Genomic DNA, 20,445 nt, shown 5'->3' on the forward strand with positions numbered 1-20,445 from the left:
GTGAAAAAAATATTTCTACATCCCATGGCCTTTCCCAACCATTTAAATTTTTCTCTTACAGGTTTAACACTTCCGAAAAACCAATACAACGCCCACCCGGAACAATATATAAAGCTAAACGAACCGTTCACTGGGTACTTACACGTACGAAAATCCCTATTGATTTACCTGTTTTTACAAGGAAATAAAATGTGAAAAAAATATTTCTACATCCAATGGCCTTTCCCAACCATATAAATTTTTCTCTTACAGGTCTAACACTTCCGAGAAACCAATACAATGCCCACCCGGAACAATATATGAAGCTAAACGAACCGTTCACTGGGTACTTAGCCGTACGAAAATCCCTATTGATTTACCTGTTTTTACAAGGAAATAAAATGTGAAAAAAATATTTCTACATCCCATGGCCTTTCCCAACCATTTAAATTTTTCTCTTACAGGTCTAACACTTCCGAAAAACCAATACAACGCCCACCCGGAACAACATATAAAGCTAAACGAACCGTTCACTTGGCACTTATCCGTACGAAAATCCCTATTGTTTTACCTGTTTTTACAAGGAAATAAAATGTGAAAAAAATATTTCTACATCCCATGGCCTTTCCCAACCATTTAAATTTTTCTCTTACAGGTCTAACACTTCCGAAAAACGAATACAACGCCCACCCGGAACAATATATAAAGCTAAACGAACCGTTCACTGGATTCTTATGCGTACGAAAATCCCTATAGTTTTACCTGTTTTTACAAGGAAAAAAAATGTGAAAAAAATATTTCTACATCCCATGGCCTTTCCCAACCATTTAAATTTTTCTCTTACAGGTCTAACACTTCCGAAAAACCAATACAACGCCCACCCGGAACAACATATAAAGCTAAACGAACCGTTCACTGGGCACTTATCCGTACGAAAATCCCTATTGTTTTACCTGTTTTTACAAGGAAATAAAATGTGAAAAAAATATTTCTACATCCCATGGCCTTTCCCAACCATTTAAATTTTTCTCTTACAGGTCTAACACTTCCGAAAACACAATACAACACCCACCCGGAACAATATATAAAGCTAAACGAACCGTTCACTGGATACTTATGCGTACGAAAATCCCTATTGATTTACCTCTTTTTACAAGGAAATAAAATATGAAAAAAATATTTCTACATCCCATGGCCTTTCCCAACAATTTAAATTTTTCTCTTACAGGTCTAACACTTCTGAAAAACCAATACAACGCCCACCCGGAACAATATATAAAGCTAAACGAACCGTTCACTGGGCACTTATCCGTACGAAAATCCCTATTGTTTTACCTGTTTTTACAAGGAAATAAAATGTGAAAAAAATATTTCTACATCCCATGGCCTTTCCCAACCATTTAAATTTTTCTCTTACAGGTCTAACACTTCCGAAAAACCAATACAACGACCACCCGGAACAATATATAAAGCTAAACGAACCGTTCACTGGATACTTATGCGTACGAAAATCCCTATTGATTTACCTCTTTTTACAAGGAAATAAAATATGAAAAAAATATTTCTACATCCCATGGCCTTTCCCAACCATTTAAATTTTTCTCTTACAGGTCTAACACTTCCGAAAAACCAATACAATGCCCACCCGGAACAATATATAAAGCTAAACGAACCGTTCACTGGGCACTTATCCGTACGAAAATCCCTATTGTTTTACCTCTTTTTACAAGGAAATAAAATGTGAAAAAAATATTTCTACATCCCATGGCCTTTCCCAACCATTTAAATTTTTCTCTTACAGGTCTAACACTACCGTAAAACCAATACAATGCCCAACTGGAACAATATATAAAGCTACACGAACCGTTCACTGGGCACTTATCCTTACGAAAATTCCTATTGATTTACCTGTTTTTACAAGGAAATAAAATGTGAAAAAAATATTTCTACATCCCATGGCCTTTCCCAACCATTTAAATTTTTCTCTTACAGGTTTAACACTTCCGAAAAACCAATACAACGCCCACCCGGAACAATATATAAAGCTAAACGAACCGTTCACTGAGTACTTACACGTACGAAAATCCCTATTGATTTACCTGTTTTTACAAGGAAATAAAATGTGAAAAAAATATTTCTACATCCCATGGCCTTTCCCAACCATTTAAATTTTTCTCTTACAGGTCTAACACTTCCGAAAAACCAATACAACGCCCCCCCCGGAACTATATATAAAGCTAAACGAACCGTTCACTGGGCACTTATCCGTACGAAAATCCCTATAGTTTTACCTGTTTTTACAAGGAAATAAAATGGGAAAAAAATATTTCTACATCCCATGGCCTTTCCCAACCATTTAAATTTTTCTCTTACAGGTCTAACACTACCGAAAAACCAATACAACACCCACCTGGAACAATATATAAAGCTAAACGAACCGTTCACTGGATACTTATGCGTACGAAAATCCCTATTGTTTTACCTGTTTTTACAAGGAAATAAAATGTGAAAAAAATATTTCTACATCCCATTGCCTTTCCCAACCATTTAAATTTTTCTCTTACAGGTCTAACACTTCTGAGAAACCAATACAACGTCCACCCGGAACAATATATGAAGCTAAACGAACCGTTCACTGGGTGCTTAGCCGTACGAAAATCCCTATTGATTTACCTGTTTTTACAAGGAAATAAAATGTGAAAAAAATATTTCTACATCCCATGGCCTTTACCAACCATTTAAATTTTTCTCTTACAGGTCTAACACTTCCGAAAAACCAATAAAACGCCCACCCGGAACAATATCTAAAGCTAAACGAACCGTTCACTGGGTACTTATCCGTACTAAAATCCCTATTGATTTACCTGTTTTTACAACGAAATAAAATGTGAAAATAATATTTCTACATCCCATGGCCTTTACAACCATTTAAATTTTTCTCTTACAGGTCTAACACTTCCGAAAAACCAATACAATGCCCACCCGGAACAATATATAAAGCTAAACGAACCGTTCACTGGGTACTTACACGTACGAAAATCCCTATTGATTTACCTGTTTTTACAAGGAAATAAAATGTGAACGCCCACCCAGAACAATATATAAAGCTAAACGAACCGTTCACTGGGTACTTACACGTACGAAAATCCCTATTGATTTACCTCTTTTTACAAGGAAATAAAATATGAAAAAAATATTTCTACATCCCATGGCCTTTCCCAACCATTTAAATTTTTCTCTTACAGGTGTAACACTTCTGAAAAACCAATACAACGCACACCCGGAACAATATATAAAGCTAAACGAACCGTTCACTGGGCACTTACACGTACGAAAATCCCTATTGATTTACCTGTTTTTACAACGAAATAAAATGTGAAAAAAAGTATTTCTACATCCCATGGCCTTTCCCAACCATTTAAATTTTTCTCTTACAGGTCTAACACTTCCGAAAAACCAATACAACGCCCACCCGGAACAATATATAAAGCTAAACGAACCGTTCACTGGGTACTTACACGTACGAAAATCCCTATTGATTTACCTGATACTACAAGGAAATAAAATGTGAAAAAATATTTCTACATCCCATGGCCTTTCCCAACCATTTAAATTTTTCTCTTACAGGTCTAACACTTCCAAAAAACCAATACAACGCCCACCCGGAACAATATATAAAGCTAAACGAACCGTTCACTGGGCACTTATCCGTACGAAAATCCCTATTGATTTACCTGTTTTAACAAGGAAATAAAATTTGAAAAAAATATTTCTACATCCCATGGCCTTTCCCAACCATTTAAATTTTTCTCTTACAGGTGTAACACTTCTGAAAAACCAATACAACGCACACCCGGAACAATATATAAAGCTAAACGAACCGTTCACTGGGCACTTACACGTACGAAAATCCCTATTGATTTACCTGTTTTTACAACGAAATAAAATGTGAAAAAAGTATTTCTACATCCCATGGCCTTTCCCAACCATTTAAATTTTTCTCTTACAGGTCTAACACTTCCGAAAAACCAATACAACGCCCACCCGGAACAATATATAAAGCTAAACGAACCGTTCACTGGGTACTTACACGTACGAAAATCCCTATTGATTTACCTGATACTACAAGGAAATAAAATGTGAAAAAATATTTCTACATCCCATGGCCTTTCCCAACCATTTAAATTTTTCTCTTACAGGTCTAACACTTCCGAAAAACCAATACAACGCCCACCCGGAACAATATATAAAGCTAAACGAACCGTTCACTGGGCACTTATCCGTACGAAAATCCCTATTGATTTACCTGTTTTAACAAGGAAATAAAATTTGAAAAAAATATTTCTACATCCCATGGCCTTTCCCAACCATTTAAATTTTTCTCTTACAGGGCTAACACTTCCGAAAAACCAATACAACGCCCACCCGGAACAACATATAAAGCTAAACGAACCGTTCACTTGGTACTTATCCGTAAGAAAATCCCTATTGATTTATCTGTTTTTACAAGGAAGTAAAATGTGAAAAAAATATTTCTACATCCCATGGCCTTTCCCAACCATTTAAATTTTTCTCTTACAGGTCTAACACTTCCGAAAAACCAATACAACGCCCACCCGGAACAACATATAAAGCTAAACGAACCGTTCACTGGGCACTTATCCGTACGAAAATCCCTATTGTTTTACCTGTTTTTACAAGGAAATAAAATGTGAAAAAAATATTTCTACATCCCATGGCCTTTCCCAACCATTTAAATTTTTCTCTTACAGGTCTAACACATCCGAAAATCCAATACAACGCCCACCCGGAACAATATATAAAGCTAAACGAACCGTTCACTGGATACATATCCGTACGAAAATCCCTATTGATTTACCTGTTTTAACAAGGAAATAAAATGTGAAAAAAATATTTTTACATCCCATGGCCTTTCCCAACCATTTAAATTTTTCTCTTACAGTTCTAACACTTCCAAAAAACCAATACAACACCCACCCGGAACAATATATAAAGCTAAACGAACCGTTCACTGGGTACTTATCTGTAAGAAAATCCCTATTGATTTATCTGTTTTTACAAGGAAGTAAAATGTGAAAAAAAATATTTCTACATCCCATGGCCTTTCCCAACCATTTAAATTTTTCTCTTACAGGTCTAACACTTCTGAAAAACCAATAAAACGCCCACCCGGAACAATATATAAAGCTAAACGAACCGTTCACTGGGTACTTATCCGTACTAAAATCCCTATTGATTTACCTGTTTTTACAACGAAATAAAATGTGAAAAAAATATTTCTACATCCCATGGCATTTCCCAACCATTTAAATTTTTCTCTTACAGGTCTAACACTTCCGAAAAACCAATACAACGCCCACCCGGAACAATATATAAAGCTAAACGAACCGTTCACTGGGTACTTACACGTACGAAAATCCCTATTGATTTACCTGATATTACAAGGAAATAAAATGTGAAAAAATATTTCTACATCCCATGGCCTTTCCCAACCATTTAAATTTTTCTCTTACAGGTCTAACACTTCCGAAAAACCAATACAACGCCCACCCGGAACAATATATAAAGCTAAACGAACCGTTCACTTGGTACTTATCCGTAAGAAAATCCCTATTGATTTATCTGTTTTTACAAGGAAGTAAAATGTGAAAAAAATATTTCTACATCCCATGGCCTTTCCCAACCATTTAAATTTTTCTCTTACAGGTCTAACACTTCCGAAAAACCAATACAACGCCCACCCGGAACAACATATAAAGCTAAACGAACCGTTCACTGGGCACTTATCCGTACGAAAATCCCTATTGATTTATCTGTTTTTACAAGTAAATAAAATGTGAAAAAAATATTTCTACATCCCATGGCCTTTCCCAACCATTTAAATTTTTCTCTTACAGGTCTAACACTTCCGAGAAACCAATACAACGCCCACCCGGAACAATATATGAAGCTAAACGAACCGTTCACTGGATACTTATCCGTACGAAAATCCCTATTGATTTACCTGTTTTTACAAGGAAATAAAATGTGAAAAAAATATTTTTACATCCCATGGCCTTTCCCAACCATTTAAATTTTTCTCTTACAGGTCTAACACTTCCAAAAAACCAATACAACACCCACCCGGAACAATATATAAAGCTAAACGAACCGTTCACTGGGTACTTATCTGTAAGAAAATCCCTATTGATTTATCTGTTTTTACAAGGAAGTAAAATGTGAAAAAAAATATTTCTACATCCCATGGCCTTTCCCAACCATTTAAATTTTTCTCTTACAGGTCTAACACTTCCGAGAAACCAATACAACGCCCACCCGGAACAATATATGAAGCTAAACGAACCGTTCACTGGATACTTATCCGTACGAAAATCCCTATTGATTTACCTGTTTTTACAAGGAAATAAAATGTGAAAAAAATATTTTTACATCCCATGGCCTTTCCCAACCATTTAAATTTTTCTCTTACAGGTCTAACACTTCCAAAAAACCAATACAACACCCACCCGGAACAATATATAAAGCTAAACGAACCGTTCACTGGGTACTTATCTGTAAGAAAATCCCTATTGATTTATCTGTTTTTACAAGGAAGTAAAATGTGAAAAAAAATATTTCTACATCCCATGGCCTTTCCCAACCATTTAAATTTTTCTCTTACAGGTCTAACACTTCCGAAAAACCAATAAAACGCCCACCCGGAACAATATATAAAGCTAAACGAACCGTTCACTGGGTACTTATCTGTAAGAAAATCCCTATTGATTTATCTGTTTTTACAAGGAAGTAAAATGTGAAAAAAAATATTTCTACATCCCATGGCCTTTCCCAACCATTTAAATTTTTCTCTTACAGGTCTAACACTTCCGAAAAACCAATAAAACGCCTACCCGGAACAATATATAAAGCTAAACGAACCGTTCACTGGGTACTTATCCGTACTAAAATCCCTATTGATTTACCTGATATTACAAGGAAATATGGTCAAACAAGAAATGTCAAGACTGAACATCGACATTTTAGGAATCAGTGAACTAAAATGGACAGGAATGGGTGAATTTAATTCAGATGACCATCAGGTATACTACTGTTGACAAGAATCTCGCAGAAGAAATGGAGTAGCCTTCATAATCAATAAGAGAGTAGGAAAAGCAGTCTTGGGATACAATCCCCAAAATGACAGAATGATCTCAGTTCGAATCCAAGGCAAACCATTAAACATCACAGTGATCCATGTCTATGCCCCAACCACTGCTGCTGAAAAGGATGAAGTTGATCAGTTCTATGAAGCCCTACAACACCTTCTAGAAGCAACGCCAAAAAATGATGTGCTTATCATCATGGGGGATTGGAATGCTAAAGTAGGAAGCCAAAAGATAACCGGGATAACAGGCAAGTTTGGCCTTGGAGTACAAAATGAAGCAGGGCACAGGCTGGTAGAATTTTGTCAAGAGAATACAATGGTCATAGCAAACACTCTTTTCCAACAACCCAAGAGACGACTCTACACATGGACATCACCAGACGGTCAACACAGAAATCAGATTGACTATGTGCTCTGCAGCCAAAGATGGAAAAGTTCTATCCAGTCAATAAAAACAAGACCAGGAGCTGATTGTGGTTCAGATCATGAGCTTCTTGTTGCAAAATTTAGGCTTAAATTGAAGAAAATAGGGAAAAGCACTAGGCCACTCAGGTATGAACTAAATCATATCCCCGACGAATACACAGTAGAGGTGACAAATAGATTTAAGGAATTAGATCTGATAGACAGAGTGCCTGAAGAACTATGGACTGAGGTTCGCAACATTATACAAGAGGTAGCAACTAAAACCATCCCAAAGAAAAAGAAATGCAAGAAATCAAAATGGCTGTCTGAGGAAGCTTTACAAATAGCTAAGGAGAGAAGGGAAGTGAAAGGCAAGGGAGAAAGAGAAAGATACACCCAATTGAATGCAGAATTTCAGAGAAAAGCTAGAAGAGATAAGAATGCCTTCTTAAATGAACAGTGCAAACAAATAGAAGAAAACAATAGAATGGGGAGGACCAGAGATCTTTTCAAGAAAATTGGAGATATGAAGAGAACGTTTCATGCAAAATTGGGTATGATAAGGGACCAAAATGGTAGGGACCTCACAGAAGCAGAAGAGATTAAACAAAGGTGGCAAAATTATACAGAACAACTATACAAGAGCGAGCTTAACATCCCTGATGACCACAGTGGGGTAGTTACTGACCTGGAGCCAGACATCCTGGAATGTGAAGTCAAATGGGCCTTAGGAAGTCTGAGCAACAATAAAGCTAGTGGTGGTGACAGCATTCCAGTTGAACTATTGAAAATCTTAAAAGACGATGCAGTAAAAGTGCTACACTCAATATGCCAGCAAATTTGGAAAACTCAACAATGGCCACAGGATTGGAAAAGGTCAGTTTACATTCCAATCCCAAAGAAGGGCAATGCCAAAGAATGTTCAAACTACCGCACCATTGCACTAATTTCTCATGCTAGCAAAGTTATGCTCAAAATCCTACAAGCTAGGCTCCAGCAATATGTGGACCGAGAACTTCCAGAAGTACAGGCAGGATTTCGAAGAGGCAGAGGAACTAGAGATCAAATTGCCAACATACACTGGATCATGGAGAAAGCTAGGGAGTACCAGAAGAACGTCTACTTCTGCTTCATTGACTATGCTAAAGCCTTTGATTGTGTGGAGCACAACAAATTGTGGCAAGTTCTTAAAGAGATGGGAATACCAGAGCATCTTATTTGTCTCTTGAGAAATTTATATGCAGGTCAAGAAGCAACAGTGAGAACTGAACATGGAATCACTGACTGGTTCAAAATTGAGAAAGGAGTTCGGCAAGGCTGTATACTGTCGCCTTGCCTATTTAACTTGTATGCAGAGCACATCATGAGAAATGCGGGATTAGAGGAGTCACAAATTGGGATCAAGATTGCAGGGAGAAATATCAACAACCTCAGATATGCAGATGATACCACTCTAATGGCAGAAAGTGAAGAGGAACTAAAGAGCCTGTTGATGCGGGTGAAGGAGGAGAGTGCAAAAGTTGGCTTGAAACTCAACATCAAGAAAACAAAGATCATGGCATCCGGCCCTCTCAATTCATGTCAAATAGATGGGGAAGAAATGGAGATAGTGACAGATTTTATTTTCCTGGGCTCCAAGATCACTGCAGATGGGGACTGCAGCAAAGAAATTAAAAGACGCTTGCTCCGGGGGAGGAAAGCTATGGCAAGTCTAGACAGCATCCTAAAAAGCAGAGACATCACCCTGCCAACAAAAGTGCGTTTAGTCAAGGCTATGGTATTCCCAGTTGCAATGTATGGCTGCGAAAGTTGGACCATAAGGAAGGCCGAGCGTCAAAGAATTGAGGCTTTTGAACTCTGGTGCTGGAGAAGACTCTTGCGAGTCCCTTGGACTGCAAGGCGAACAAACCGGTCAGTCCTAGAGGAGATCAACCCTGACTGCTCTTTAGAAGGCCAGATCCTGAAGATGAAACTCAAATACTTTGGCCACCTCATGAGAAGGAAGGACTCCCTGGAGAAGAGCCTAATGCTGGGAGCGATTGAGGGCAAAAGAAGAAGGGGACGACAGAGAATGAGGTGGCTGGATGGAGTCACTGAAGCAGTCGGTGCAAATTTAAATGGACTCCGGGGAATGGTAGAGGACAGGAAGGCCTGGAGGATCATTGTCCATGGGGTCGCGATGGGTCGGACACGACTTCGCACATAACAACAACAACAAGGAAATAAAATGTGAAAAAATATTTCTACATCCCATGGCCTTTCCCAACCATTTAAATTTTTCTCTTACAGGTCTAACACTTCCGAAAAACCAATACAACACCCACCCGGAACAATATATAAAGCTAAACGAACCGTTCACTGGGCACTTATCCGTACGAAAATCCCTATTGATTTACCTGTTTTAACAAGGAAATAAAATTTGAAAAAAATATTTCTACATCCCATGGCCTTTCCCAACCATTTAAATTTTTCTCTTACAGGGCTAACACTTCCGAAAAACCAATACAACGCCCACCCGGAACAATATATAAAGCTAAACGAACCGTTCACTGGGCACTTATCCGTACGAAAATCCCTATTGATTTATCTGTTTTTACAAGGAAATAAAATGTGAAAAAAATATTTCTACATCCCATGGCCTTTCCCAACCATTTAAATTTTTCTCTTACAGGTCTAACACTTCCGAGAAACCAATACAACGCCCACCCGGAACAATATATGAAGCTAAACGAACCGTTCACTGGGTACTTAGCCGTACGAAAATCCCTATTGATTTACCTGTTTTTACAAGGAAATAAAATGTGAAAAAAATATTTCTACATCCCATGGCCTTTCCCAACCATTTAAATTTTTCTCTTACAGGTCTAACACTTCCAAAAAACCAATACAACACCCACCCGGAACAATATATAAAGCTAAACGAACCGTTCACTGGGTACTTATCTGTAAGAAAATCCCTATTGATTTATCTGTTTTTACAAGGAAGTAAAATGTGAAAAAAAATATTTCTACATCCCATGGCCTTTCCCAACCATTTAAATATTTCTCTTACAGGTCTAACACTTCCGAAAAACCAATAAAACGCCCACCCGGAACAATATATAAAGCTAAACGAACCGTTCACTGGGTACTTATCCGTACTAAAATCCCTATTGATTTACCTGTTTTTACAACGAACTAAAATGTGAAAAAAATATTTCTACATCCCATGGCATTTCCCAACCATTTAAATTTTTCTCTTACAGGTCTAACACTTCCGAAAAACCAATACAACGCCCACCCGGAACAATATATAAAGCTAAATGAACCGTTCACTGGGCACTTATCGGTACGAAAATCCCTATTGATTTACCTGTTTTAACAAGGAAATAAAATTTGAAAAAAATATTTCTACATCCCATGGCCTTTCCCAACCATTTAAATTTTTCTCTTACAGGGCTAACACTTCCGAAAAACCAATACAACGCCCACCCGGAACAATATATAAAGCTAAACGAACCGTTCACTGGGCACTTATCCGTACGAAAATCCCTATTGATTTATCTGTTTTTACAAGGAAATAAAATGTGAAAAAAATATTTCTACATCCCATGGCCTTTCCCAACCATTTAAAATTTTCTCTTACAGGTCTAACACTTCCGAGAAACCAATACAACGCCCACCCGGAACAATATATGAAGCTAAACGAACCGTTCACTGGGTACTTAGCCGTACGAAAATCCCTATTGATTTACCTGTTTTTACAAGGAAATAAAATGTGAAAAAAATATTTTTACATCCCATGGCCTTTCCCAACCATTTAAATTTTTCTCTTACAGGTCTAACACTTCCAAAAAACCAATACAACACCCACCCGGAACAATATATAAAGCTAAACGAACCGTTCACTGGGTACTTAACCGTAAGAAAATCCCTATTGATTTATCTGTTTTTACAAGGAAGTAAAATGTGAAAAAAAATATTTCTACATCCCATGGCATTTCCCAACCATTTAAATTTTTCTCTTACAGGTCTAACACTTCCGAAAAACCAATACAACGCCCACCCGGAACAATATATAAAGCTAAATGAACCGTTCACTGGGCACTTATCGGTACGAAAATCCCTATTGATTTACCTGTTTTAACAAGGAAATAAAATTTGAAAAAAATATTTCTACATCCCATGGCCTTTCCCAACCATTTAAATTTTTCTCTTACAGGGCTAACACTTCCGAAAAACCAATACAACGCCCACCCGGAACAATATATAAAGCTAAACGAACCGTTCACTGGGCACTTATCCGTACGAAAATCCCTATTGATTTATCTGTTTTTACAAGGAAATAAAATGTGAAAAAAATATTTCTACATCCCATGGCCTTTCCCAACCATTTAAAATTTTCTCTTACAGGTCTAACACTTCCGAGAAACCAATACAACGCCCACCCGGAACAATATATGAAGCTAAACGAACCGTTCACTGGGTACTTAGCCGTACGAAAATCCCTATTGATTTACCTGTTTTTACAAGGAAATAAAATGTGAAAAAAATATTTTTACATCCCATGGCCTTTCCCAACCATTTAAATTTTTCTCTTACAGGTCTAACACTTCCAAAAAACCAATACAACACCCACCCGGAACAATATATAAAGCTAAACGAACCGTTCACTGGGTACTTATCCGTAAGAAAATCCCTATTGATTTATCTGTTTTTACAAGGAAGTAAAATGTGAAAAAAAATATTTCTACATCCCATCGCCTTTCCCAACCATTTAAATTTTTCTCTTACAGGTCTAACACTTCCGAAAAACCAATAAAACGCCCACCCGGAACAATATATAAAGCTAAACGAACCGTTCACTGGGTACTTATCCGTACTAAAATCCCTATTGATTTACCTGTTTTTACAACGAACTAAAATGTGAAAAAAATATTTCTACATCCCATGGCATTTCCCAACCATTTAAATTTTTCTCTTACAGGTCTAACACTTCCGAAAAACCAATACAACGCCCACCCGGAACAATATATAAAGCTAAACGAACCGTTCACTTGGTACTTATCCGTAAGAAAATCCCTATTGATTTATCTGTTTTTACAAGGAAGTAAAATGTGAAAAAAATATTTCTACATCCCATGGCCTTTCCCAACCATTTAAATTTTTCTCTTACAGGTCTAACACTTCCGAAAAACCAATACAACGCCCACCCGGAACAACATATAAAGCTAAACGAACCGTTCACTGGGCACTTATCCGTACGAAAATCCCTATTGTTTTACCTGTTTTTACAAGGAAATAAAATGTGAAAAAAATATTTCTACATCCCATGGCCTTTCCCAACCATTTAAATTTTTCTCTTACAGGTCTAACACTTCCGAAAAACCAATACAACGCCCACCCGGAACAATATATAAAGCTAAACGAACCGTTCACTGGGCACTTATCCGTACGAAAATCCCTATTGATTTATCTGTTTTTACAAGGAAATAAAATGTGAAAAAAATATTTCTACATCCCATGGCCTTTCCCAACCATTTAAAATTTTCTCTTACAGGTCTAACACTTCTGAGAAACCAATACAACGCCCACCCGGAACAATATATGAAGCTAAACGAACCGTTCACTGGGTACTTAGCCGTACGAAAATCCCTATTGATTTACCTGTTTTTACAAGGAAATAAAATGTGAAAAAAATATTTTTACATCCCATGGCCTTTCCCAACCATTTAAATTTTTCTCTTACAGGTCTAACACTTCCAAAAAACCAATACAACACCCACCCGGAACAATATATAAAGCTAAACGAACCGTTCACTGGGTACTTATCCGTAAGAAAATCCCTATTGATTTATCTGTTTTTACAAGGAAGTAAAATGTGAAAAAAAATATTTCTACATCCCATGGCCTTTCCCAACCATTTAAATTTTTCTCTTACAGGTCTAACACTTCCGAAAAACCAATAAAACGCCCACCCGGAACAATATATAAAGCTAAACGAACCGTTCACTGGGTACTTATCCGTACTAAAATCCCTATTGATTTACCTGTTTTTACAACGAACTAAAATGTGAAAAAAATATTTCTACATCCCATGGCATTTCCCAACCATTTAAATTTTTCTCTTACAGGTCTAACACTTCCGAAAAACCAATACAACGCCCACCCGGAACAATATATAAAGCTAAACGAACCGTTCACTGGATACTTATGCGTACGAAAATCCCTATTGATTTACCTCTTTTTACAAGGAAATAAAATATGAAAAAAATATTTCTACATCCCATGGCCTTTCCCAACCATTTAAATTTTTCTCTTACAGGTCTAACACTTCTGAAAAACCAATACAACGCACACCCGGAACAATATATAAAGCTAAACGAACCGTTCACTGGGCACTTACACGTACGAAAATCCCTATTGATTTACCTGTTTTTACAAGGAAATAAAATGTGAAAAAAATATTTCTACATCCAATGGCCTTTCCCAACCATATAAATTTTTCTCTTACAGGTCTAACACTACCGAAAAACCAATACAACGCCAACCTGGAACAATATATAAAGCTAAACGAACCGTTCACTGGGCACTTATTCTTACCAAAATTCCTATTGATTTACCTGTTTTAACAAGGAAATAAAATGTGAAAAAATTATTTCTACATCCCATGGCCTTTCCCAACCATTTAAATTTTTCTCTTACAGGTTTAACACTTCTGAAAAACCAATACAACGCCCACCCGGAACAAAATATAAAGCTAAACGAACCGTTCATTGGGTACTTAAACGTACGAAAATCCCTATTGATTTACCTGTTTTTACAAGGAACTAAAATGTGAAAAAAATATTTCTACATTCCATGGCCTTTCCCAACCATTTAAATTTTTCTCTTACAGGTCTAACACTTCCGAGAAACCAATACAACGCCCACCCGGAACAATATATGAAGCTAAACGAACCGTTCACTGGGTACTTAGCCGTACGAAAATCCCTATTGATTTACCTGTTTTTACAAGGAAATAAAATGTGAAAAAAATATTTCTACATCCCATGGCCTTTCCCAACCATTTAAATATTTCTCTTACAGGTCTAACACTTCCGAAAAACCAATAAAACGCCCACCCGGAACAATATATAAAGCTAAACGAACCGTTCACTGGGTACTTATCCGTACTAAAATCCCTATTGATTTACCTGTTTTTACAACGAACTAAAATGTGAAAAAAATATTTCTACATCCCATGGCATTTCCCAACCATTTAAATTTTTCTCTTACAGGTCTAACACTTCCGAAAAACCAATACAATGCCCACCCGGAACAATATATAAAGCTAAACGAACCGTTCACTGGGTACTTACACGTACGAAAATCCCTATTGATTTACCTGATATTACAAGGAAATAAAATGTGAAAAAATATTTCTACATCCCATGGCCTTTCCCAACCATTTAAATTTTTCTCTTACAGGTCTAACACTTCCGAAAAACCAATACAACGCCCACCCGGAACAATATATAAAGCTAAATGAACCGTTCACTGGGCACTTATCGGTACGAAAATCCCTATTGATTTACCTGTTTTAACAAGGAAATAAAATTTGAAAAAAATATTTCTACATCCCATGGCCTTTCCCAACCATTTAAATTTTTCTCTTACAGGTCTAACACTTCCAAAAAACCAATACAACACCCACCCGGAACAATATATAAAGCTAAACGAACCGTTCACTGGGTACTTACACGTACGAAAATCCCTATTGATTTACCTGATATTACAAGGAAATAAAATGTGAAAAAATATTTCTACATCCCATGGCCTTTCCCAACCATTTAAATTTTTCTCTTACAGGTCTAACACTTCCGAAAAACCAATACAACGCCCACCCGGAACAATATATAAAGCTAAACGAACCGTTCACTGGGCACTTATCCGTACGAAAATCCCTATTGATTTACCTGTTTTAACAAGGAAATAAAATTTGAAAAAAATATTTCTACATCCCATGGCCTTTCCCAACCATTTAAATTTTTCTCTTACAGGGCTAACACTTCCGAAAAACCAATACAACGCCCACCCGGAACAATATATAAAGCTAAACGAACCGTTCACTGGGCACTTATCCGTACGAAAATCCCTATTGATTTATCTGTTTTTACAAGGAAGTAAAATGTGAAAAAAATATTTCTACATCCCATGGCCTTTCCCAACCATTTAAATTTTTCTCTTACAGGGCTAACACTTCCGAAAAACGAATACAACGCCCACCCGGAACAATATATAAAGCTAAACGAACCGTTCACTTGGTACTTATCCGTAAGAAAATCCCTATTGATTTATCTGTTTTTACAAGGAAGTAAAATGTGAAAAAAATATTTCTACATCCCATGGCCTTTCCCAACCATTTAAATTTTTCTCTTACAGGTCTAACACTTCCGAAAAACCAATACAACGCCCACCCGGAACAACATATAAAGCTAAACGAACCGTTCACTGGGCACTTATCCGTACGAAAATCCCTATTCTTTTACCTGTTTTTACAAGGAAATAAAATGTGAAAAAAATATTTCTACATTCCATGGCCTTTCCCAACCATTTAAATTTTTCTCTTACAGGTCTAACACTTCCGAAAAACCAATACAACGCCCACCTGGAACAATATATAAAGCTAAACGAACCGTTCACTGGATACTTATGCGTACGAAAATCCCTATTGATTTACCTCTTTTTACAAGGAAATAAAATATGAAAAAAATATTTCTACATCCCATGGCCTTTCCCAACCATTTAAATTTTTCTCTTACAGGTCTAACACTTCTGAAAAACCAATACAACGCACACCCGGAACAATATATAAAGCTAAACGAACCGTTCACTGGGCACTTACACGTACGAAAATCCCTATTGATTTACCTGTTTTTACAAGGAAATAAAATGTGAAAAAAATATTTCTACATCCAATGGCCTTTCCCAACCATATAAATTTTTCTCTTACAGGTCTAACACTACCGAAAAACCAATACAACGCCAACCTGGAACAATATATAAAGCTAAACGAACCGTTCACTGGGCACTTATTCTTACGAAAATTCCTATTGATTTACCTGTTTTAACAAGGAAATAAAATGTGAAAAAATTATTTCTACATCCCATGGCCTTTCCCAACCATTTAAATTTTTCTCTTACAGGTTTAACACTTCTGAAAAACCAATACAACGCCCACCCGGAACAATATATAAAGCTAAACGAACCGTTCATTGGGTACTTAAACGTACGAAAATCCCTATTGATTTACCTGTTTTTACAAGGAACTAAAATGTGAAAAAAATATTTCTACATTCCATGGCCTTTCCCAACCATTTAAATTTTTCTCTTACAGGTCTAACACTTCCGAGAAACCAATACAACGCCCACCCGGAACAATATATGAAGCTAAACGAACCGTTCACTGGGTACTTAGCCGTACGAAAATCCCTATTGATTTACCTGTTTTTACAAGGAAATAAAATGTGAAAAAAATATTTTTACATCCCATGGCCTTTCCCAACCATTTAAATTTTTCTCTTACAGGTCTAACACTTCCAAAAAACCAATACAACACCCACCCGGAACAATATATAAAGCTAAACGAACCGTTCACTGGGTACTTATCTGTAAGAAAATCCCTATTGATTTATCTGTTTTTACAAGGAAGTAAAATGTGAAAAAAAATATTTCTACATCCCATGGCCTTTCCCAACCATTTAAATATTTCTCTTACAGGTCTAACACTTCCGAAAAACCAATAAAACGCCCACCCGGAACAATATATAAAGCTAAACGAACCGTTCACTGGGTACTTATCCGTACTAAAATCCCTATTGATTTACCTGTTTTTACAACGAACTAAAATGTGAAAAAAATATTTCTACATCCCATGGCATTTCCCAACCATTTAAATTTTTCTCTTACAGGTCTAACACTTCCGAAAAACCAATACAATGCCCACCCGGAACAATATATAAAGCTAAACGAACCGTTCACTGGGTACTTACACGTACGAAAATCCCTATTGATTTACCTGATATTACAAGGAAATAAAATGTGAAAAAATATTTCTACATCCCATGGCCTTTCCTAACCATTTAAATTTTTCTCTTACAGGTCTAACACTTCCGAAAAACCAATACAACGCCCACCCGGAACAATATATAAAGCTAAATGAACCGTTCACTGGGCACTTATCGGTACGAAAATCCCTATTGATTTACCTGTTTTAACAAGGAAATAAAATTTGAAAAAAATATTTCTACATCCCATGGCCTTTCCCAACCATTTAAATTTTTCTCTTACAGGGCTAACACTTTCGAAAAACCAATACAACGCCCACCCGGAACAATATATAAAGCTAAACGAACCGTTCATTGGGTACTTACACGTACGAAAATCCCTATTGATTTACCTGTTTTTACAAGGAAATAAAATGTGAAAAAAATATTTCTACATTCCATGGCCTTTCCCAACCATTTAAATTTTTCTCTTACAGGTCTAACACTTCTGAGAAACCAATACAACGCCTACCCGGAACTATATATGAAGCTAAATGAACCGTTCACTGGGAACTTAGCCGTACGAAAATCCCTATTGATTTACCTGTTTTTACAAGGAAATAAAATGTGAAAAAAATATTTCTACATCCCATGGCCTTTCCCAACCATTTAAATTTTTCTCTTACAGGTCTAACACTTCCGAAAAACCAATACAACACTCACCCGGAACAATATATAAAGCTAAACGAACCGTTCACTGGGTACTTATCTGTAAGAAAATCCCTATTGATTTATCTGTTTTTACAAGGAAGTAAAATGTGAAAAAAAATATTTCTACATCCCATGGCCTTTCCCAACCATTTAAATTTTTCTCTTACAGGTCTAACACTTCCGAAAAACCAATACAATGCCCACCCGGAACAATATATAAAGCTAAACGAACCGTTCACTGGGTACTTACACGTACGAAAATCCCTATTGATTTACCTGATATTACAAGGAAATAAAATGTGAAAAAATATTTCTACATCCCATGGCCTTTCCCAACCATTTAAATTTTTCTCTTACAGGTCTAACACTTCCGAAAAACCAATACAACGCCCACCCGGAACAATATATAAAGCTAAATGAACCGTTCACTGGGCACTTATCCGTACGAAAATCCCTATTGATTTATCTGTTTTTACAAGGAAATAAAATGTGAAAAAAATATTTCTACATCCCATGGCCTTTCCCAACCATTTAAATTTTTCTCTTACAGGTCTAACACTTCTGAGAAACCTATACAACGCCCACCCGGAACAATATATGAAGCTAAACGAACCGTTCACTGGGTACTTAGCCGTACGAAAATCCCTATTGATTTACCTGTTTTTACAAGGAAATAAAATGTGAAAAAAATATTTTTACATCCCATGGCCTTTCCCAACCATTTAAATTTTTCTCTTACAGGTCTAACACTTCCAAAAAACCAATACAACACCCACCCGGAACAATATATAAAGCTAAACGAACCGTTCACTGGGTACTTATCTGTAAGAAAATCCCTATTGATTTATCTGTTTTTACAAGGAAGTAAAATGTGAAAAAAATATTTCTACATCCCATGGCCTTTCCCAACCATTTAAATTTTTCTCTTACAGGTCTAACACTTCCGAAAAACCAATAAAACGCCCACCCGGAACAATATATAAAGCTAAACGAACCGTTCACTGGGTACTTATCCGTACTAAAATCCCTATTGATTTACCTGTTTTTACAACGAACTAAAATGTGAAAAAAATATTTCTACATCCCATGGCATTTCCCAACCATTTAAATTTTTCTCTTACAGGTCTAACACTTCCGAAAAACCAATACAATGCCCACCCGGAACAATATATAAAGCTAAACGAACCGTTCACTGGGTACTTACACGTACGAAAATCCCTATTGATTTACCTGATATTACAAGGAAATAAAATGTGAAAAAATATTTCTACATCCCATGGCCTTTCCCAACCATTTAAATTTTTCTCTTACAGGTCTAACACTTCCGAAAAACCAATACAACGCCCACCCGGAACAATATATAAAGCTAAACGAACCGTTCACTGGGCACTTATCCGTACGAAAATCCCTATTGATTTACCTGTTTTAACAAGGAAATAAAATTTGAAAAAAATATTTCTACATCCCATGGCCTTTCCCAACCATTTAAATTTTTCTCTTACAGGGCTAACACTTCCGAAAAACCAATACAACGCCCACCCGGAACAATATATAAAGCTAAACGAACCGTTCACTGGGCACTTATCCGTACGAAAATCCCTATTGATTTATCTGTTTTTACAAGGAAGTAAAATGTGAAAAAAATATTTCTACATCCCATGGCCTTTCCCAACCATTTAAATTTTTCTCTTACAGGGCTAACACTTCCGAAAAACGAATACAACGCCCACCCGGAACAATATATAAAGCTAAACGAACCGTTCACTTGGTACTTATCCGTAAGAAAATCCCTATTGATTTATCTGTTTTTACAAGGAAGTAAAATGTGAAAAAAATATTTCTACATCCCATGGCCTTTCCCAACCATTTAAATTTTTCTCTTACAGGTCTAACACTTCTGAAAAACCAATACAACGCCCACCCGGAACAACATATAAAGCTAAACGAACCGTTCACTGGGCACTTATCCGTACGAAAATCCCTATTGTTTTACCTGTTTTTACAAGGAAATAAAATGTGAAAAAAATATTTCTACATCCCATGGCCTTTCCCAACCATTTAAATTTTTCTCTTACACGTCTAACACTTCCGAAAAACCAATACAACGCCCACCCGGAACAATATATAAAGCTAAACGAACCGTTCACTGGATACTTATGCGTACGAAAATCCCTATTG

This window comes from Paroedura picta, chromosome 4 (assembly GCF_049243985.1).
Source record: "Paroedura picta isolate Pp20150507F chromosome 4, Ppicta_v3.0, whole genome shotgun sequence".
In the NCBI taxonomy this organism is placed as follows: domain Eukaryota; kingdom Metazoa; phylum Chordata; class Lepidosauria; order Squamata; family Gekkonidae; genus Paroedura; species Paroedura picta.